The 24,961-nt window shown below is 24.1% G+C and overlaps 1 protein-coding gene across 5 annotated transcripts in view; it reads right to left on the bottom strand.

Moving 5' to 3' along the window:
* LOC413382 (SAM and SH3 domain-containing protein 1) overlaps nt 1–24,961 on the bottom strand; it is a 468,674-nt gene that overhangs the window by 23,323 nt on the left and 420,390 nt on the right. The gene's annotated exons all lie outside the window — the stretch shown is intronic.

The following is a 24,961-nucleotide window of genomic DNA, read 5'->3' as shown; positions in this document are numbered from 1 at the left end:
ATTAATTGTACTCTAACGTTATTATGATAAAATTTTAGTTCAGATAAGATAATTATATAATAATAACAAACAATAGAACAATATTATTCTCTTCACATATTAATCAACAAATTTTTGAATATCTTTACTATCGAGGAACTAATTATTTTTTATTTTATTAAATATTTATTTTTATTTTTTATGAAAATATAATATTCGTATTTATATTGATATTTAATGATATTTAATTTCATTATTTGATATCCAATATTAATTTATTCATATTTACATTATACATAATATATATATATATATATATTGTATATTGTCTAATATTATTTAATATAACATATTCTAATATATTACTTAATAATATAAACTTCAAATAATAAGAAATCAAAAATTTTATTCAAATACTAATTACATAAAAAATATTTTATATTTTAATATTAATTTATAAAATCATAAAAATGTACTATATAATATTTCAATAATTTTTATTTTTATATAAGTAAATATACATTGTGTAGAGATATTAAATTTTTGAATTTAATTATTTCAATATTATTTTATACTTTTGATATCAATCCTTTTATATAAACAATAAATTTAATTTATAAACCATGATACAATTTTTAACTTATTATAATATTACTGATAATATACATCTTATTTACACATAGATACACCTAATTATTACATAGTTTAAACTTAAATATACTTTGATTGATTGATGATTGATGATATAAAAATCATCAATTGATATAAGTTAATATTGCTGTATGTGAATTTTTATTTTGTCGAAATCTTTTTGTTAATCGTCTTACAATTTATGATCTTGTTTCTATGCCTCTGTCCGCGGTTAAAAAAAAAAAGGTTAGCGGTCTACTGCTGTTTCATCATGCGGTTTAAATCCATCAACAGGGTTATGCCGTTATAAATCCGTCATAGACATACACCACTAACGCGCAGTTAATTCTACGAACTTGAACCGCAACGGATGAAAACCAAACGAGAAATTTCCGTATATAAGTCCGGGAGGACTTATCTTACCAAGTACTGGAAAATCTGCTTAACTTTTAGAATTTACTGCATATATATATATATGTATTAAGTGGAATATGTTCAACATGTTTCAGATTTTGTAATCCAACAAACACTGTCATGAGTCTTATAGGAACTTATAAGAAAAATATTTTACAATTTTAATTATAAAATCCATTATAATTTTATTGTTTAATTAATTTTGTGACATAATTTTTGTTTAGTATATTCGATTATACATAATAATACATCATGGAATATTAGATTTATTGTACAAAAATTATATTAATTATTATTGCTAATATAATTTTTTTTTTTTAGAAAAATGTAAAAATGATAAGGATCATTTTGTTATAAATTCTTATAATTGAAAGTATAGCAATGTATAGCAATGTAACGTTAAATCTTAGGAACTATATCTTCTATAAGCTTTGTATATTTTGTATATTAATATAATTATTGAAAAGAAAGAAATTTAAAAAAAAATTGAAAAAACAAATTATATTAAAAAATATAAATTATATAAAAAAATATAAAATATAATCTACGAAAGACAAAGAAGTATTATATTTCGAAAAAGTATACTCAATTTTAAACGTATGTTCTTCAATATTGGAAGCTGATACCACAAAAATTCTAGTCATGATTCTGGGATAAAAGTGCTTTCAATAAGGAATCCTTTAAGTTCCTTCATGAGTATTGATCTTTGCAGGAAGTGATAGTTTCTAATAAAGAGAATTTTTATATAAAAATGTATTAATATGAGATAAATTATATTAAAGTTTAATTTCAATTAATTTATTTATTTAATACATTTATTTTTAATATAATTTTTTAATTTTAATTCTTATTTTCTAAACAAATTTATTTATTATATAAGATATTTCACATAAGTTTAGCAATATTTCAAGTTTATGTATATATAAATTCAAATATAAATTATATATATATTATATATATATAAATTAAAAATAAAATTAAAATAGATTCTAATCTAAATATTATAATTCTTTCTTTGAAACTGAAACATTAACATTTTAGAAGTTCTTTTTAAATTTAAAAGAAAAAAGGTGAATTTAAAAATATTAAGATATTAAATCATACATATGTAAATTTGCTAAAAGAAAATTTTTTCTATCTTTTGTTGTTTAAGAGACATATGAATCCAATTATATGAAATATTTTGTATAATATTTAAATTAAACAAAATAAATAATTTAATAAATAATAAAATTGCTCAATAAAAAGTAAAAATATAAAAAATAATTTTATTAAATGATAATATTTCAATCGAATAAAGAAATAACATTATTCGTAACATTGTTGTTACAAAATAATAATACGAAACCATTCTATACAAAATCGTTAGTACATGAAAATTTTCTTAAGGGAACACGTTATTCGAAGCACGCGGTTTCCAGTTCAAAATTACAAAAGCAGCGACCGCATGAAATGCACGTTCTTCGATATCCTAGGCAGGTATTGCAAGAACATTCCAGTCACGAGTCTCGACATGTCACTCAGGTAGAAGCGTTTGCAGTGAAGAAATCTGTAGCTTCCTTAAATCTGATGATGGTATTGCGACGGTAATGTGGTAAATTGTAGTCGAAATGAATGGATGAATATAAAATTTTCTTAAAATATTCATTTAATGTAAATATTCAAAGTTAATAAATTCTTTCTTAAATATTAAAAGTTAATAACGATAATTAATTTTCAATACTTTATTATATATAATTTAAATTTAGCATATAAATTTATAATCTAGTCAAAATTAAAATTATAATAAATTAAAGAGGAAATTGATATAAAACAATATAATAATGTATTATATATATACAAAACTGTATATATTTAATATAATGACATATACATTAAATTTTTTTTAATTCAAGGATAATTTCAAAAGAAATGAAAGATTTTATTTTTTAATATTATCTGATTCATTTGATATTTAAGAATATATTTTAAATATATAATTAATAAGGAATAATTACCAAGTCCTAATAAACTCATCCCTTAAGAGATTAACAAAAGGTAATAATTTAAAAAAAGAATTAAAATATTTTTAATCATCATATCAATATCAATTCTCACGTTATATTTTTGTTTTTATTTCAAAGGAGATTTAAAAAAGATTTATAATAAAACTTAATAACGATAATGATTGAATATATATATATATAAAAATCTATAGAAAATTTCTTCACATAATTTCTATATAAAAAAATATTTATATTGATAGTAATAAATTTACAGAAATAATGTAAATCTTTCAACACAACAAATCAATCCTATTTCAATTGTATTCTAGAGAAAACTGGAAACAGTTCAATAACCTGAAAACTACGCGACTGACTTTAATCTTTCTAACCTCAAATTTTATAGTTCCTGAGGGTCTTTACATAGGTGTCAGCGTTGATTCATATTCATACCCCGTAGGAGTTGAAACGAGGGTTGAATTGTAAATTCAAATGGAAATTTATATAAATTTGTTTATAAATACAATAAATTTTGACCGTTCTTATCCTTCCATATTTAAATTTTAAAAATCTATAATTTTTTTAAAAAACATGTTTTATACAAATGTATTATAAAATAATAATAAATTTTTAAATTAAATTTAAATTTTTTAAATTAAATTTCATTAAATAAATATATAATAAAATATTTGTATTACACTCTTCAAAAATAATTCCTAAAATTATAAAAACATTTATAAAATGTTAGCTATAAAATAATAACAAAAATTAATAGCCAAAATCACAAGACTAATAAAAATAGTTGTACAAACATACAGTGCATATAAATCTAAAAAGAGAATTTAATTATCTTTTATTATCATTGATAAGATACCAAATGTATTATTAATAAAGTACATATTCATTTATAATTAATTCATTAATACAATACAATTAATAATTTTTCTTAAGTATCTGTTATAATCAAGAAGATACACACATATCTTACACTTCCTTAGATAACTCTTATATTAAAGTGTATGTATACATGTATATTATACATTTATAGATGAAAATGTGCGACGTAAGATGAACGAGTTACGAAGAAGCTGGTATGTGACGTCAAACACATGACAGTGGTTTCTGTTTACCAAAAGGATGGGAGTAATCTCTGCGAACGTCACCAAAACTACGTAGACGTCAAGGACTATGTGTGTACATCGTAACTACCTAATAAAACTCGAATCTACGACGTGGCGTCGCGACGGCTCGTGTTAATGTCTCGCGAGACAGGCGATGAGTTAGGCCATGTGACGCTGACACGTTGTGGTGAAAATTGTGTGCACGTGATAACACGTAACTCGACGTGATAAAATGTACACTATATTGGAAAGAAATCTTTGAATATTGAATGATAATATTGTATTATCGTAAAAATATAAATGGTGTTTTATTCTAAGGGGATAGATTTTAATAGATTTAAATTAGATTTAGACAAAAAGTATAAATATAATTATGATAAATAGACTGTTTGTTATCCATTTAATGGTACAGTAATAAAATACAATAAAGTATAATAGGATTAGAAGACAAAGTAAGAAATATTTAAAATTTTATACAACTATAAATATTTTATTTTAATATAAATTTTTTTATCATTATTATTAATTAATGAAAATATTTTTACAAAGCACATAATATATTAGAATTTAATTAAAAACAAATATATTTATCATTCAATGAAAAGTATTATATTGTTTATATAAAATCAACTATAAAAGATTAATAATATTAATTATTAGTCCTATATGACGAGAATTTATTTATTTCATTTCAACGGCACAATTTAGTAAACAACTTTTAAAATAGAACAGCTACAACTTTTTATCTTCTGTATGGAACAATCTTCGTAAAATACTTTTCACAAAGTTCAGAAACAATTGACCTAACTTGGTATCTATTATTCATCTTCCATCGTCATCTTTGTCCAAATATCGTTAAATATTTTATACATAGGTCCATTGAGACCTATTCTGTTTGCACGTTCTTGTCGAGATAAGCATGAAATATTTCTATTCAGTTTCGAAGAAATAGATAAACTTTTCCGCTGTCTCCGCAATATTACTTTGCCTGTAAGATCTATGAAACCTGGACACAAGCGTGTAAGTATCTTTCGAATGATAGAGAATCGTTCGGGATGCATCGAATGCAAATGAAACAGAGAGGAGTAGCCACGAAAAGAGCTATGGTTCTCGTCAAAATGTTTTACGCGATATGGAAGATATATGTCATGGGTGTGCAATCATATTTCATGCAAATTTACCAATCCGTCCTGCGACAAGTAGCTCACAATTCTGATTTCAGTGCATTTTATCACGAAAATTGAACAGGTGATACACATTTTGCCCGCCTCATCCTTTCGATCGTGGATCTACTAATCTGTTTAAATTATTATTCTAATAATTGCACTAATTTAATCTGTTTAAATTATTATTCTAATTTCTGGATTATATTTTTTAAGAAGATAAGATATAAGAAGTATTTTATATTTGTGGTTGAAACTCAATCAAAATTAATTAAAAAAATATCATGATATAAATTCTTAAATGTTTTTTAAATTATTTCTTTGTAGATTGTAATATAATGAGAAATGTTTTATATTTATCATTAAATATTTGTCATTAAATGTTATCGTAATGATATGAATTGAAAAATATTTTATGATATATTAATCTTGTAATTTTATTTTGAATGCGAATTGATAAGCTGACAAGAACAAATAAGTTTTACAAAGTATCTTAAAGTTTCTAACAGGATAATCTTCTATAAAATATATTTTGTAATAACTTTTTCTAATGAAATTTTATCTAAATATTTACTTAAATTTAATCATTTGAAATATTAAATTTAAAACAATTCTGAGATATTAATGATTTTTTAATTTTTATTTACATAAATTTTTAAAGCTTGAAATATTAAATATAAAAGTTATGTATAATAGTCATTAAAATTTATTGATCATAAAAGACTAAAAATCTATTGTAAAGAATTCCAAAAATTTGAATTTTTCTTACATTATTAAAAAATTAAAAATATACTCATTTAGAATTAAAATAAACAATAATTGTTCCTTCAAAATTTTGTATTACGATCTTTATTTTAATATTTAAAGAAAAAAAACAAATGAATCCAGATTTCAGAAAGTCAAAAAAAAAAAATTTCATTAATTTCATTAAACGATCTATTTCAATATTCAATAAATGTCATTCAAATAATCGAGAAGTACCATTTATAAATGTTTATTGAAATTTTACAAGATTATATTTTACACGTATAATTGAATAATAGATTTTTATATCGATTCGTATCGTGATATAAAATAGATATCACTTTTGATTACAGATTATAGAAATTTAATTGTAGAATTGTACATCTCAGATTGTTAGAGGCCCTACAACTCGTTTCAGGGTTATTTCTATGCTGGGAAAACAGCTCTTTTGGAATAATATACGCTTAATTAGTTGTAACCGATTTAATTAAAGTTGAACCATTTAAACGGGATGCTTCCCCCTATGAAACTTCAGATAAGGGAGAACATAGTTAGCAAAGCAGTTGGATGACGAAGCATATTATCGTTTACGTTCTTTATAACTATAACTATTTGCATAATGTGGTAAACATTGGAGAAACTTTAATTCCCAAGTTAAAAGCACATTCTTGCATAACGGTAATTAGAAATTCATAGTTCTGACAATTCGTGAATTATCCTATATATGTATGAATATATATATTTTTGTTCAGAAGAATCGAAGAATTATTTCAATTCTTTAAAATTAAATTTTTTAGGAAGAATTTTTTTTGCGATATTTTTTAAAGAAAAAGTAGTGTAATAAAATCTGATATAATTCACCGGAAAGAAATATATTTATTATTTAATAATTAATCAATGTGTTATATAACATATACACAATATTTTTGTTAAATAATAACTTTTTATTTTTAAATTTGATAAAAATTCAGATTGAAATTCGATAGCATGATGAAAGCCATTTTAGTTTTATTTTCTATATATTTATTTAGTGTTCGTATTAAAATATACATTATTCATTTTGAGAGAATTTATTCATCTATTTTTCATCTATTTTTAACAATTTTAATTTGAAGCATAAAAGGATTAATATTCATTCAATCATAAAATATAAATAGTTTATTTTCTGAATAAATTTATTTTTTCTCTTTTACTTGATTAATAATAAACATAATCGATAAATAATGAAAAATAATATTTGAAACAATCAATGTCAATTTAACACATAAAATATATATTATTTCGCACAATTGTTTTTAATACGTATTAAAAAATTATTACTCTAATTATAAATTCATAGAATATTCTATTTTAAACAAATATTTTTCATCGATATATTTATTATATATGATCATGAAACAAATCCCCAAATATTATTTTATCTTAACAAAATTATTTCAATTACTTTCCAATATTTTCTGCTCGAAATGTATCTATCGCTATCGAAGGTAGTAGATTACAGATTCGATAACCTTCAATTTATTTGTACATTCTCGAAATCGGTTGTTGTCATGTTGTTCCTGAACGATTTCGAGGAAAAAAAAGAAAAAAAAAAAAAAAAAAAAAAATTCCAAAAATAAAACGTTCCAAAAATATTTTTTCTCGATAGTTTCGGATTACACAAATTTACACACCAATGCACCGATGGCAGTTTACAGAGACCAATTCTAGATTCTAGTGTTGTCTATGTGCTTGTGATCGACGCGTAACATTTAAATTGCATGTAATTCAGTAATAAATTAACGCGTTGAATCTCGACCGTATAATTTACGTGCAGCGGTTCATTTTCGTTTTGCGCTTTTATCGGCAATCAGCGAATTTAAGCGAAAGGCACGGAAATGCGCAATCAACGAATTATTCATCCAAATGTATTGTTTTTCTTTTCTCTTCTTTTTTCCTGTTTTTTTCCCTCTCCTTTTTCTTTTTTTTCTTTTTTTTATTCCGTTTAATATCGATTTATTCCAACAACGATTTGTACAGCATTAATTACAACAATGTATAATCAAATTTCGTATTAATCGTTGACAATTTTAATAAATAAACACCATTTCCAATTTTATTCGCCCGAAATAAATTCACCTCCCGAACAGTATCTGATAATTTCGGTTACTTTCGTTTAAAAGAGATATTTTACCACTTATCTGACAATGAGTCACCACCAGATTTATAGGCAGGCAATTCTTATAACTAGGACACTTTTGATGATAATAATGATGATAATTTTCTTGTTACGTTCTCTTGATGGTTCGTGTAATTAACGTCAAAGCATTGTCGAATAAATTAAATTATGAAGGATTATGATTATCATATAATGGGCTGAAAATTACAGTCATGCAAATCGCTATTATTATTTACGATAATATCCAATACAATAAAATTTCAATATTCTTATTACAAATTTTGTTAATAATAGTTTGCTGCTATTGTAGCATGATATGTTCATTCCTTTTTTTTTTTTTTAATAAAAAGAAAGTTTTCAAGTATAATTAAGTTATTAATAAAAATGCAACGTTATATACAATTATAAATATTGTAGTTTCTAACAATTATTAATAAAATAAATTTTAACGAGCGATATCATCTTATAATTTTAAAATTCATATAAATTTCGTATACACCAATCTAATAAATTAATATCTCTTCAAAATTATAAAAGAACACATCCACTTATCACGTATCAAAATTTTTCAAATTACAAATTCGTATTAAACTTCGCACACGAGATATAAATTAAAAATCGTATTACGTGAAGTTGGGAAGAGCAGATGCGAAATTAAGATCGGATTTAAAGCAAAAAAAAAACGAAGAGAAGGGAAGAGAAAAGAGAAAAAAAGTAAAGAAAAAAAATATATTGAAGAAAGAAGTCGTCATTAAGGAAACGAACACGTGGAAAGGCTGGCTAAGAGTTGAAGGAGTTCGGTGGTGAGTGGTGGAAGAAAGCGAGGGGGAAGGGAAAGGGGGAGAGGAAAAAGGGCGAGAAAAGGGGGAAAGAAACGAAAGGATTGAAAAGGATCTCGCCAGAGGGCCTGAAGGCTCGCACTGATATCTTGTTTAATTAAGCAGACTCGAAAGTGCGGGCTGCCGTCTTGTCGTGGTGGTAAGAAGCCGACCTATTGTGGAACTCAAAGCTTCCATCGGGCGGCACTCGCCACTAAAGAAACCACACTACACCCCCTCCTTCTTTCTTGGCCTCTCCATTCGCGTTTTTGGTCATCTTGCTAACGAATACCGACGTTGAGTTTTCTGTGTTCGGATGTATACACAGGTGCACGTGCCTGCGGCGATTTTTTCTCATGTTTTTCAATATACACGATGTTCCATTTATCATGGATTCTTCAATATCTTTACTTTGTACTTTGCTTCTTGTGTTCTTATTATTTAAGCGGTTGAATGTTTTCAAAAGTGATGTTAGGAGTGAAATTATATAACATTTTATGTGAAAAATAAATATTTTGAGGTTAATGGAAATTATACTGTTGTAAAATGAATGTTTTGGAAAATGAAAATATTCAATTTTCATATTTTGTTTAGATCGTCGCGATTCTTTTATTTATTTATCGTTTACTAATCGAATACTCTCATTCTTATTCCTATCTTTTGTACGAAAATTATTAGTATAATAATAAAATCTTCAAGAATATTTTGATCTTGAAAAAAATTACTTGCTTATTATCATACTGTTTCTGTATATATATAATATTTTATTATTCAAATAAATTTTCCTATCAGAAAATTAGTTACTCACTAATTTTATTAAACAAAAAGTTTTAATTCTAAAAATTTTCAATAATTGATTATAAATTTTATACACATGTACATTATCATTCAAGTATTTGATTATAGTAATCAAAATTATATCAAGGTTATATACTTATCAATATTTTATATCACAATAGATTTAATATTATTATATATTATACATATATATATTTATATTATTATCATATAGTTTATATATTATAATACAAAAACAATTAATAAATTCAATTAAACAATCTGAAGAACAATTTCAAAAGCAAAAGAATTCTTTTCGTTATTATATTTCTATATACAATACATTTTCCAATTTAAGTATTATACCAATATTCTACAATAAGTGCATAAATATACTAATTATTTTTATGCATAATATGAAAATTGAAATGTAAAAAATATATACGTAGAAATTAAAAAAACAAAATCATAAATCATAGATCGAAATGTTAAAAATATAAACATGTTTCAAATACTTTTGAAATGTAGTGTACGTGATATACTGAAAGATTAACGAAAAAAGAAAGAAAAATCTACTGATTGAAAAATCCAATGATTGAAGAAGAAGCTGACACGCTCCGTTCTAATTACTCGATGGTATAGACATTGTTGTCTCTGGTGCTAACACCTGGAGGCAATAGAATGGCGGGAAGTTAAAACGACTAACGAAAATCGTGAACGCTCTAATACGCTTCCACCGACCAGTTTACTAGAACGTGTGCAAGGATAAGTGTCGATTCTTGATTACGTGTGAAGCACGATTGGGAAAAATGTAGGATAAACGGTTTTTCCGCGGAGGAAATGGACAGTCAGAAAGCACCGCGCGGATAAGCAATTTCCGTGAAAGTTGCGGAGAAATCCGAGTTTCCAATCCTTGCTATTTTCCGCCACATTCGTGGCTAACTATACAGGTTGCTTTTAATGAAGCAAATCGAAAGAATGAAAGAAACAAATATCGTAAGAAAGTTTTGTATATAAAGAACTTGTAATTTGAGATGAAAACTCTCTTTTCGAGACAATTTTCTATAATCTTTTTTAAAAATTATTAGAAATGAATTATAGAAATGAAAAATAAATAAATAAAAGAGATGTTTATTGCAAAATGTGCAAATTTGTAAACTTGAATTTCATCATTGAAATTAAACAAGAATGTTTTACAAATTTTTGTAAATTATTTAGTAAATTATTTTATACATATTGCTTTATAATTTCATTTGAAATACATATTTTATACAATTTATATTTTATATACAATTTTATATACAATTTATATATAATAGTGATAATAAATATATTTTTATTTCTTTTCTATTTTAGGATTCATTCTATATATATAACATTATTATCTATATTATAATAGTTTTAATTATCAAAATACATTAATCTATGAACATATACTATAATTAGATAAATACACTGTGTGAACGTGTTACTTAATTGAATTCTCTAACTTTATATGCAATTTTGATTTAATTGTGACTATAATTACAAAAAATATATTATGAAAAACGATGATTAAGAATTATTATCTAACTCAATTGAAATTCATTATTTATGAAGCAATTACTCTAGCATAACTTAATTTCTTCTTTAAGCTCAATGAGATAGAATAACTTTCTTCAGCTATTTTTTTATCATTTATACATAATATCGTTCAATAAAATGGTTAAAAATTTCATTCAAATCCAATAAGAACAAAGATATAATTTATTTTTCTTCATTTCTTCCAAGATTATTAAGAGATTTGATCACTAAATATAAATATAATTTAATTTTCACATTTATTTTTTCTACAATTTACAATAAAAATATTAGGAAAAAAATCCATAAAATATCGACAGATTGTTAAATAGATTATATTTTTTCCTTTTATTCCAATTCCTTTCAGATAAGAAAAATAACTTACTTATCGACTGAGTTTCGATTCAAACAGCACAGTGTACAATACGATTATTTTCGCTCGTTAAGTGAATAACTCGTGATCAAACGAATTAAGAACGATCGAATCGTCGGATAAATACGTTCCCGATGTAATTCGGTGGAAGCTTTTGTACGACTGAACTAATTTACGAAAATTTGCCTTTAACGCGGCCACCAATTTGTTTCGTTGATGCGATTCGACGTGGTGGCGCTCGTTGAAAAGAGCACGAACGCGTTCAAACGAACCGTCTAGACAGTCCGCAATCGATCAACCCCACTTTAGAGAAATCTCACCGTGGAAACGACGTCGCATGAACCGCGTGCCGCGTGCGTGCGGAACCGTGCGCGCAAACACGAAAACAGTAGGGTGCTCGACGCACAAGGCGGTACAATTCTGACGTTTCTCTTTTTCCCTCTTTCTTTCTCTTCTTTTTTCCTTCTTTTTCTTTTTCTCCGTTCCTTTCTTTTCTTTTTATCGATGTTTCATCTGGTCGGGTACATTTACTAATTAGAACGAGCTGCACGAAAAAAACTGGCTCGGTTTCGCTGTACACGCGCTACTGCTCAGACAAGAAAATTACAGGGACCGTGACATTGAGACTTTCATTGGGACGCAGTAACCGAAAACAAAGAGGGCATGCAGGAAAATGATGGAGAAAGGATTGACGCGATGGATGGAAAGAGAGAGACGGCCATTCTGTAGGCTCGAAAAAGTTGACGGAGATGGAAGGATCGAGGAAGAAGAGGATAGGTGAAGAGAAAGAAAAAGAGTTCAAGGGACGACGAGGGTGATGTGCTATATCGATCGCACCTGAAAACATCCACCTTTTGCTGCCGCGGTCTGGCTTGCGTCGTTTTCCTTTCGTCTTTTTTTTTTTTTTTTTGTTCTTTTCGGTGGCTTTTTATGCAACGCGCATCGATAAAAACACTGGAACGTATCCTCTTAGCATCGCTTTGCAACCGAGTATTCTTCGATGCAAAGTTTTTCGTAATTATTGGTACAGAGTTTTTTCGTAATTATTGGTAAGAAAAGAGTATTGATTATTATCCCTATTTTAATATGTGAAAATATAAAATATGAATTTTTGGGGGAGATTTTGAGAAAATTGAGTTTAAAAGTGATGAATTATCTAAAAATATTGATAATTTTATATTAAATTTCAAATTATTTTTTGGTATCATTAATGATAACATTTATTTAATATATTTCGATCAGAATTGTAAATTTTTGTTTTCTTTATTTAAATAATAAAAGATTATAACATATTATATTAATATAAAAAAAAATTTTAAAGAAAAAAGATAAAATAAAATTTTACATTTTAATAATAATCATATATAAAAAAGCAATAATATTAAACATTTGGCATTATATATCAAATTCACTATATTTTATTTCAATATCAAAGAATTTTTTTTTTAGTAAAAAATTTTTTTAGTTAATAAATAAACAAAATCTTTGAAAATATAAACCAAAAAAAAAAATTTACCTCTATCGTACAAAATAATTCTCGCAAATAATTATTTGATCGATTAAAAACATATACATATAAATATCTGTTATTATTATTTTATGAAAACTGTTTTTAAAATAATATCACAATTAATTCATGTGCCTATATTTAAGAACTTGACACGCGACAACAATACAATAAGCTTTAGTTTATTATCGACCAGATATAAAATTACTGAACGAGTTATACGTTGAATTAAAACCTTGAATCAAGCTTCAACACGTGGAATCACAAATTACACGCGAATTACGTAATACAACAACACAAAAGTGAAAGCTTAAAGCTTTCGATCGTTAATCATCCAGATCAACAGTTGGCGGCGAGACCTGGATGGAAACCGCGTTTAACCGTCCCCAGGATTAGTAGAGAGCAGCGTGAAAGAACGGAGAAGCAGAGGCGATAAACTGTTGGCCGACGTATGTAACCGAAGTATAGCAGGATGGTAGCAATGCGCACACCCAATGAATATGAAACAGTCATTAGCGCGCCAATCCGGAATCACTTAGGTATACTCGCAACCAGTCACCAGACGGGGGAATCAAGCGTGGAGGTTGTCGGTACATTGAAATGCATTGCCTCGAGCCTGTTCCTAGACATTAGAGGTTGGTATTCACGTGATTATCGTATACCTAGGGACTGTTGGGGCTGTAAACCTGGAACGTTTCACCGCCACTGGGGCGGAGGACGATCACCGAAACGATAAAATCGACGTTACATCCGTGCGTTCATCCACTTTATTGGCTTGGTTGTGGATCACTGATAACGTGTACGATTGTGTAAAGCGCATCTCGCTGTGCGCTCCGTGAAACTGTTTCGAGCATGCGTGTAGAGTGTTCTCGAGAGCCCTGATCGAGAGATAAATGAGATTCGACGCATATGATTCGCCGTGTGCTATTTGGTTAACCAATTTTCTTTTACGAGAAGAGAATGTGACGAGAGGAAAAAAAATTCGATTTTTTTTTCAAAAATGATTGGAATTGTTTGATAAGTATTTTATGGAGTAATAATAGTGAAGATCGAATAATATTACTTTCAGAGATCGAAGATATTAAAATGTGAGTTAGAAAAGATGAGTGATGAATTCGTACTGTTTATTGATGATGTTGTAAATATTTTTTGAATAAATAAGATTTATTTTGTTATTTTGTAAATGAAAGTTATGAAGATTTTAAATAATAATTATTTTTAAATAATATTAAATATTAAGAGTGTATTTAATCCTATTATATTTTTTGTATTTGATTTAATTATATTCTCTTATTATTAAAATATTTTTTAGAATAAAGAACATATAAATCAATATGTTTAATTATTCCTTTCAATTTTGTATTATAATTTATTTTTTTAAATCTTTGTTCATTAAAATAATAAGCAATTAAGGTACAAAAATTCGAAGACCATTACAATGTTAAAATTTCTGCTTTCTGATGAAAAAGTGATCATTTTTATATATTATAATTAAGTTATAATAAACTTGTAATAAATTTCATATAGTTTCAAAAGAATGAAAATATTAGATATTAACGAAGAAACAATGATTGCAATAAATAATTTTCAGCTTATAAAATCTCATTATTATTAAAAATTACAAAATTTAAAAATATGTTAGAATGATATTTATAGTTATAGTTTTATTAGTCTAGTTACTTAGATTGTTTATTTAGTTTAATTAATTAGATTGGAACTATGTTTAAATTAATAATAAATTAATAATAAATTATCTTTAAATTAATATCTTTAAATAATCTAATAATATTGAAATCTAGATTGTATGTTACAATGTAAATGTAAATATGTAATATGTTATATGAAACATTAAAAGATTAATTTTATATTTATTTATTTTTAAAAATTATTTTATTCATTTTTATATCATTTTTTTATATTAATTATATATATTTTTTATATTAATCGTTTTTATATTAATTATATTATTTTTTATATTAATTAAATATAATGAATTATTAAAATAAACTGTATGTAATATAAGTGTAATCAATTAATTTCAATAGATAACTTTATATATTTTTTCTCTAAATCATTTCATAAATTAAAAGAATAAAAATCTTTTATAATGAAGAATGAGAAAAGAAAGGAGAAAAGAGAGAAACAAATAAAAAAACAAAATAATTTATATCCTTTGATATAATTGTTATGTGACTGTAGCTATTATAGTATAATCTCAAGTCACTATTTCGTGGATATTAACCATCTAACTAAAACGTAAAAGTATCGAGATAGCGTGTATGGAAGCAAAAAAAAAAGAAAAAAGTATATAGTTAAAAAACACAAAGCATAAGCTATAGTGTCAGTGAAAATAGATTTAAATGAAGGTTCTCATTATAGTATATATAAGGCGACGCAAACAGAAGGGCTTTTATTCTAATGGCGTTACACAGTTTTACACTCAGACAATTTAATGGAATTACCATATAACGAAGGTATAGATAATTACAAAAGAAAATTGATGGATACTTTCAACTTGAAAATATGTGTAAATATGATATAGGTTTAATATCAGAAGTTATAAAAGGGTTATAAAAGAATTTATTAAAGTGATATTAAGATCTCTTAAGATAGATGATAATAAATGTTAAAATAAATTATTGAAAATATATTTGTATTTATATAATTTTTTAAAATATATAATAATAAAAGTAAATAGATATATAGATATGTTGCTTCCAATTAAAACAATTATTTATCCCATAAAATTATTATATATCTATATCTATTATTATTATTACATTATTAATAATAATCAATTTAGAATTATATTATTAATATTGGAATTTGTTATCATTCTAGTAAAATATACATTTCTGTTATTGCATTGTATATTAATATAAAAATTAAACCTAATCAAATTTAAAAATATAAAATTATTTAACTTCTTTTTTAATATTTAATCTTGAGATTAGATAAATATCTCAAAGAAAATTATCAAAATTCAGAATTTTCTGCAAGATTGAATTTATCAAATTCACATTTCAGCAATTTTTTTTTCAAAATTAGGAAAATACCAATGTATAAAAAACAGTATAACATTGCTAAGATTAACATTATAATATTATTTTCTATGCAAATGTTACATTTACATATAATATTGTTTATAAAATGCATTTCAATTAATCAAAATGTATCAATCAACAGGAAATTGTCCTCTTGTTTAATCGATTGTTTGGAGACAGATTACAGCAACCGAAGATGGGAATTTCGAACATGGAATATTTAGTGACAACTCAATAGGGATCGACAACAGGCTCTTAAGATGGCTTAAGCACTGCTCTAGTATCAAACCAGGACTTGTTATTTCACCAAACTATCGTTTGGAAACTCGTAGTACTTCAGGCCTCTCTTCTTGATAATCATTCCAAATTCTCTTCCGCCATGATCCAAGTTAAACTGAGACTATAGAGGTCACAACCAGCGATTTAATGCTAGAAGAGGAGGTAGTACTATGAAATTCCAGTTTGTTTTTTGAGAACTAGTGCATCAATTGACATTGTTCTTTTATATTCAAATATTTTAAACAAAGAATAAAATTTTTAATTAGGAAATTTGACTTTTATTTTAAAAAGTGCACTTTTTCATTGAAAACTTTTAATTTAGTAAAAAATTTGATTTTCATATTTTTGAGTATAATATAACTTAGTATTATTATTATATATCAGATAATTATTTATATACACAAATCACAAATATATATAATATATAGTTATTATCACGATGATTTGAATATTTATATACCATATGCAATTTTTTTTTAAATATATTCATATTTGTTAATCTTCTATTTAAATAAAGAAATCATTCAAAGAGATAGATATGAAATCCTAAATTGGTATTAAACTTAATTAATTTTAAATCTTTGTTAAAATAATATAAATGTCTCATAAGTTTTTTTATAAAAGAAATACATTTTTAATAAGAGATAGAAGAAAATTTTCGTATCTTAAAAATTTAAATTTCAATTGTAGAAATTAATGGTGATAAATATACAACAACTAAATATTATTATATTTTAAATGCACGAGAAAAGATGAATAAATGAAAATTATTGATATCGAAACATTTAAAAAAAATTTCTTCTATTTAATACAAATAAATATAATATATCTTCTTGAAACAATGCAGAAGATTAAATTCCACTTTTATTTTTTTTTTTTATTTCATTATATAAGATGTATAATTTGTTATTATATAATAAACGACAATATTAAATATACATATTTATTAGACAAGTTTATTTACCAAGATAAGACCTATATTACTATCTTGACATTAATGAAAACATCACTTTAGTGTATAGGACACATGGTTGCTAATAACATGGTTTTCATTTCGTTTAAATATTCATTATTCGAAATATATAGGCCCTGAAAGTTTGAAATAATTTTCGCTGCTAAAACTTTTCCGATCGTCCCCTGGCGAAGTTGCTCGTTTTCAAAGTTAATTTGGTATTGGAGGTTAGTTACCGTGCACATGGATTACATATGTTTTGTAATAAAATTTAAATAATAATAAATTAGATTCAAGAATTAGAAATATTATATATATATGTGTGATTTTTTAAATATTGATTTAATTTATTCAGATTATTCCATAAATAATTTTAAAAGACTTTTTACAAGTTCAAATGATTTGATTAAAAGATTATAGATAATATATTTATGCTATTTTTTTATTTATACATAATAGATATAAATATTTCGAATTTTCGAAGTAAGTAATTTTTTTCGTTTCTTCAATTAAAATATTGTTTTGATAAAAATTCATGATTATCATTTTCATAAAATTAAATAATTTAATTTTCATTAAATTTTGATATTTAAAAAATTTTATAATTAATTTTTAAATATAAAAAAATTTAATATCAATTATAATATTTTTAATTTTTATAATAAAAATTTGAGGACAAATTAGTAAAATAAAAGAAAACTAACATGTATTATTATTTATTATATTATATAGAAATAAATATAAATGCACAAAAATAATATTATTATTTTTGCTATAGAAAGCATTTTGGGCTTCTAGAATATTTTTAATATGTTAAACAATGGAATTTGTTTGAACATTATGATAATAAATATCTTACGAGAATCTATTGTACAAAATAGAGGCGCATAAATTAATTCCATAATTTAATAAAATCTACGTTTATAATAATGCCATAAATAATTCAAAATTTTATTAATTTTGTTAATTTTTTTTTTTTACTTGAAAAGAAACTATGATAGAAAAATATTCAGTAAAATTTCTTTTTAAATTCTTTTTCATAATAATTTTAAATTATTTATTACATATTACATATTGATATAAATAAATTAAAAAAAAGAAAATTGAAAATTGAACACAATCTTACAAAATTATACTTAATCAATATTTTTGCGGCATTGCATTGTTTCGTACCAAATACACATGCATATGTTATTATTTAATCAATTTCCAGGATTTTATTTTTACCTTTACATTTTTCCATTTTATGTTCTATGCGGTGAACAAGTAAAAATCGCCACGAAAGTTATTCCTCGGGCAGTGAATTGCAACCTCAACAATACCTCATAAATTTAGAAATATTCAAAGGGGAATTCACGGTTGCGTAGAAATTTTACGAATTCGCAATGGCGTGATATTACTGGTTTTCAGGAGTGCTTTTGCAGAGGCGTAAAATATTAAACACGTTCTTCATACATGTTCCAAATTTCGTATAAAACATCATTTGAAAATGTAAAATTTATAAAAATGTCATGATATATGATTAAAATCATTCTTTGAGATATTCGATACTTTTTTTTTTTAACTTAAACAAATTTTCTTTTCTTGATTCTTATTCTTATTAAAAAAAATCATTTTTCTTGTATCGCAATTGGAGCTAAATTCTCTAAAATTAAGGATTTATACATGTTTCATGCATGATTTATGTAAATAAATGTAATAGAATCTTTGATCTTCTTTGATTATGTTAAGTTAAGAAGAAAAGTGAATTTTCATGAGATTCTGTGGATAAAATTAAAAAGAAAGATTCATATCTGTTTCCATGAATCGAGAATGCATTGTCCAGTTCTTCTTAGTTCTCCATTGTGGATTTAAAATGGTTATTAGCAAATCCTGATTGATAAGAGAGATTGAAAGAAAACTGTCTTCTTAATTGGAATGTGTTAATTTAAAATAATGTCATTTGACATTTACAACGATCTAGCTATTTTCGAACATTTCATAAAAACGAATTTTTTATTAGAAGTTTTATCTTTGAAAATCTATTTATTTTGAAGGCATTGTGATTTTTGGAAAAGATTTTATTATATTGTTAAAGAATTAATTAATAATAAATTAAATATAATTATTTATATGATAAATTTAAGGATTACAATTTTAAAATGCAATAAATGGATTAATTATAATTTTTTTTGACAAAATGCCATGCATAATCTGTAACCAAAAAATTAGAACCATTCACAATTTTCAATATTTTAATTTTTGAAGAATTTTTCAATGGCATTTAAAATTGCCATTGATTTATGTCAAAATGTCAAAATAATTTCATCCTGTTATTTTATTCTATTTTATTTTATTTTATTCATTTTGTTTTATTTTAAATTTATTTCCATTTTGTATAATTCTTCTGTTTTTACATTATTATTTTTTTTTATAATTTTTTACATATCAGACGGTTTTTAACTAAATAAGTATTGTTACAAACAAAAAATCATTAAATTTATGATATAATATTTATTAATTGAGATAAACATCTTAAAAAAGAAGATCGCATTTCTGGAATTACCGACCTAACAAAAAGATTAATCTTATTAGAAATTTTTTTGTTTTAATATTTATTATATATAACATAATTAATATAATGTAAATTTTGTAAATATAATACTCCAAAAATTAAAATATAACAAAAGATTAAGATAAATTGATGCAACATTTATTTATATTATTATGAAATTTTATAAAATTTTTTTCTTTTCTTCTAGAAATCCCCATCCTTAATCTTTTTAAGCTTAATATCAATAATTATTAACAATATTATACATCACAGATTCTTAAAATAATAAATTAATAAAGAAATTTATCAATCTAACTTTAATATATATTTATATATTTAAAATAATTATAAAAATAATTGTGTAATAATACATTTTATCACTAAATTTCTATTCATTGAATTACTGACAGCAGTCAAGCCAAAACTAGAGGAATAGCAATATGCGGTCAGTGATGTCGACAAGAGACAGCTGTATTACTGTTGACAGTTCACGATATTCTGTTCTGGGGTCAGAATCACGGTTCTGCACGTATACTCTGAGAATTCGTCGGTTGCCTTCCATTGCAGCTACCAGGATATTCTGTTAGACAGCGAGACCCAGCGCGGTCATCATAGTAGATTCATACAACGGTTGTGGTTGTCCTAACTATGATATTCATGATAATAATATAAATTCTATATGCGTATACTTATTACAAATTGCATTCAATATACATAAAAGAGATTCACTCCTCTTTACTTATTTATTTATTTATTTAATCATTTAAGAAGAAAGATGAATTATTAATTTCAGAATAGTGTTTTCAAATTCTTTTTGTAATATATTTTCCTATTTATAATGATTATTGTCAAATAATATACAAGTATCTTTATTATTTATTCATTTAAATAAATATAGTATTTTATTTTTATAAATTGAATCAAATTTAAGGAATGAAAAAAAGTTCAAAAAAATATTTCAAGCCTATTTCAATAATAATAATAACGTAAAATTTTTAAAATATAACAATTTTTAATATTTTTAATAATTATCACGATTGATGTATCTTCATATAAATAAGCATTAACTATTTATATATAAATAATTATAAAATATATAATAGTGATCTTCTTTCAACAAAAAATTCGACATAAGTTGAAATCCGAAATTTTATCTTTTACAATATTTTGTAATACCAAAATAATTTTTGGAATGTATGAATATTTATATTTATATACATTTATATTTATTTGATAAAGTCTAAAAGTCAGAACCAAAAAAAAAAAAAAAAAAAAAAAAGAATGAAAAGAAGCAGCCGGATTAAACGACGACATAAGTGGATCAGACGATGGAGAAACTCTTTGACCAACTCTAATGTCCTTTCCCCTTTACCCATCTTAACGGAAACCGCAGTCTCGCCACGGCTTATATCGTGATTCCTTCTATCATCCACGTGTAATTTAATTTCCATCGTAACGCATACTCATAGTCTCTCGAATTCTTCTCCAAGTCGTGGAATTTGTGGCCTAGTGTAGAGTGATCCACCGATAGAGGATGGCCAGTGGTTTCCGGGCTGAGAGTCCAAAACGAGGTACTAGCCGTGTACGAGTGCTTTATCGAGGGTTCTCGAGGAAATTTCATTCCAAGTACTATCAAGGCTACGTGATACTTTATACCAAGGTCAAAGTGAGAGGAATGTCTTTGAGTGGTTGTCTACGAGGTGTGCGAATGATCTTTGTGTGATGTACTTCCTTCGTCGTACTTCAATCGTCGGATAAAAGGATAAGAGGAAATTTTAACAGAGAGCGAAGTTCCGTAATTTTTTGTTGGCTTTAAACTTTTTCATCGAAATTTAATAATTATTTATATTTGTTAGCATTTACATATTAATTAATTAAGTTAAAATTAATACATCGAATTATATATTGAAAATGAAAATTGAAAATTGTATAATTATTATATAAATATATTTTAATGCATTATATTTTTTTTAAAAAAACATTATAATAAAACATATTTTATATGTTTATATTGTTAATACATACTATTATTATGCATACATTTAGAACTCCATTTATATGTCGGAGAATGAGATTGTATAACAAAAGTCCACTTAATTACCATCAACTATGATTTTTCATTCAGATAACAAAAGTTCATGTTTATATGAGAAATTTTCACGAAACATTTTCTTTAAAATGCATAATAATGTATCAAATATTATAAATTTTCTAACGATTTTGTAAATATAACAATTTATAATTTTTTATTTCATTTATATCAAAGGTTTTTCTTTAAAAATTTTAATTCCAAAAACATATTTATTTTCACAATAAAATTAATAATATATTTATAACATATATACGAAAAATAATTTAAATAAAATAAAAAAAATTAAAAAGATAATTTTCTAACATTGTTTATAAAAAGTTTTTTATCAAAAGAAATTTAACATTCTTCTTGATATTCGTTTAAAATACATATATATAAACATTTGACCGAAAATAATTATTTTTTTTTAAGATAATCTTTCTTCGAAATATAATTTTAAAATTTTGATACAAAATATATGTAGGTGCATATATTGATAAGAATATTCATCGAAGAAGAAATTCACAAATTTTATTCAGATGTCGCGACAACGATTCGTAATCTCAGGGGTCTAAAATTGTCGGTATCGAAAAATTTAATAAATCGATGACACATGGGAAATCTTGAGGATCTTTAATTCTCAGAGGCAAACTGTTCACTTCGTTGATGCACACAAATTTCTTTATCAATGAACCGGAAGTAACGGATATTCGAATTTTCCATGTATTCATGCATAATTCCCATCCTCTTGTCTTCTTTTCCAATCTTTTAATTCATGTTCCATAGACGGAAATGATCTTGTAAACAAAATAATCAGTAGCGTAATTTGATTTATTATAAGCTTTACGAAATATAGCAAGATAAGGATATTTTCTTTTTTGAGAATATTATCAAGAATTCGATAAAATAATATTACAAACAGTGACAAACAAATGTCTGAAGTCAAATGATTTATGATTTATAAATTGAGAAATAGAAAAAAAATATCACGAAATTATCGATAATAATAGGAAAAATAGAATTGTACTTCATATACAAGCAATTCAAAATCTTCGCAAATAGATTTATAAATTAAAAAATTAGATATTATAAAATTATTTGGAAATAAAATGAATGGTATGAATTAAACAATATGTAATATATTTCAAGAAAAATGAACATATTCATGGTTACTTTCTTTGATGATACATTAATATTATCTGCAATGTTTATACTTATAACTTTTTAATCGTTTTGTCAAAAAACTTCTTATTTTTTTCAATTAAAATGGTATTCTTTTTTTAAAGATTTTATTTATTGATTAAGATTTTATTTTTTATAGATTTTATTTAAATTAATGAGAATTTCATTGCAATAAAATTAAAATTTGCATTTAAATTTTGAAGTACCAAAATATGTGAATATAATATGATAAATCATCTATTAATATTTTTATTTATGCATGAAGATTATTATATTTTATGAAAAGAAAAAAAAATTTTTTATAAAAAAAAATAAGAAAGAATAAAAAAGTATAAATAAAGTGCAGTTCTAATTGCAGAAGTAATTGGTCTAAAAGTGAATCAAAAAATTACAAGTTACAGTCTGGGAAAATTACTTGCATAGTAATTTTGTGACGTTTGATTAATGAAAGGCATGGAGATGAAAATTACCGGTTACTGCGATAAAACGTTTAACGTTTCGTATTGAAATTCAGTGCCTATTTGAAATAGAAAATAATAAAAAAGAAAAAAAAACGTTCATTTTTAAAATAGAAAATAAGGCGCGATTTTTTAATTTACTAAATTTTTTAACTTTCAAAATGGATTAACATAATATACATAAATACATATTTATAATTTATAAAATCTCCAAACATATATTTTTCTAATATTTTTATAACAAAATAATTTAATGTAATATAATCTAGATTAGATTATAACTAAATAGATTATATTATAATTAAAAATTATAATTCAATAGAAATTAAGAAAACGTTTCTCAAATACTTTACTAATATTTTTAAATATGGGATGATATCTATAATCAATTTCAATTAATTTTGCATGTAGTTATCTTTGTACAAAAATTACTTTATAATTCGCTTAAAGATTGCCAGTTGAGAAACACTGCCTTATCAAGAAATATAACAATAAATTATTAAAATGATTTCAATAATCGATAGTAATATTTCTAGTTCAGTGAGAAATTTTCAATACGAATTGCAGTCAGGATTTATGTATTCCATTTTACGGCTGCGTAAATATAAGTTAACCGTGAAATAGAATTAAACAAAACTGACAGATCGTGCCTTGCATTCTTCAGTTTTGCAGATAGAATTACAAATAGATATCACTATTGAAAAAAAAAAAATATATAGCATATATATGTATGCTATATATCGTTCGAGGCAAAATGGACGATGAAATGCTAGCAGCATAAAAAAATCTATTTTTTTTTAATATAATTAAATTTTTTTAGACCATATTTTAATAATGATATAAATTTTTAAATAAAAAAAATATTTTTATCTTATCTATAAAAAAAATAATAAAAGTATCTATTATCTAATATCTATAATAATCTAAAGCATTTATAATAACAATTTTAACAATTAAAATAATATTTTCAAAAAAGAAACAAAACTATATATTAAGTGAAATTTATTAAATTCATATTTTGTTCATTAATGCATTACACTTTTTATAAAATTTTCTTTAAGAATATATTGCTAACATTATTAAAAATTAATTTTAAATATTATATTCTCATATATAATATTATTCATTATATAATACGTAATTTTGATTGAAAAAATTAAATTATTTAATTAATTCTTTCTCTTTTCTAATTCATTTATTTATTATATTGATCCAA

This window comes from Apis mellifera, linkage group LG9, assembly GCF_003254395.2.
Source record: "Apis mellifera strain DH4 linkage group LG9, Amel_HAv3.1, whole genome shotgun sequence".
NCBI classification, from domain to species: domain Eukaryota; kingdom Metazoa; phylum Arthropoda; class Insecta; order Hymenoptera; family Apidae; genus Apis; species Apis mellifera.
Note: the sequence above shows the minus strand (reverse complement) of the source record. Positions and strands in the feature narration are given on the sequence as shown.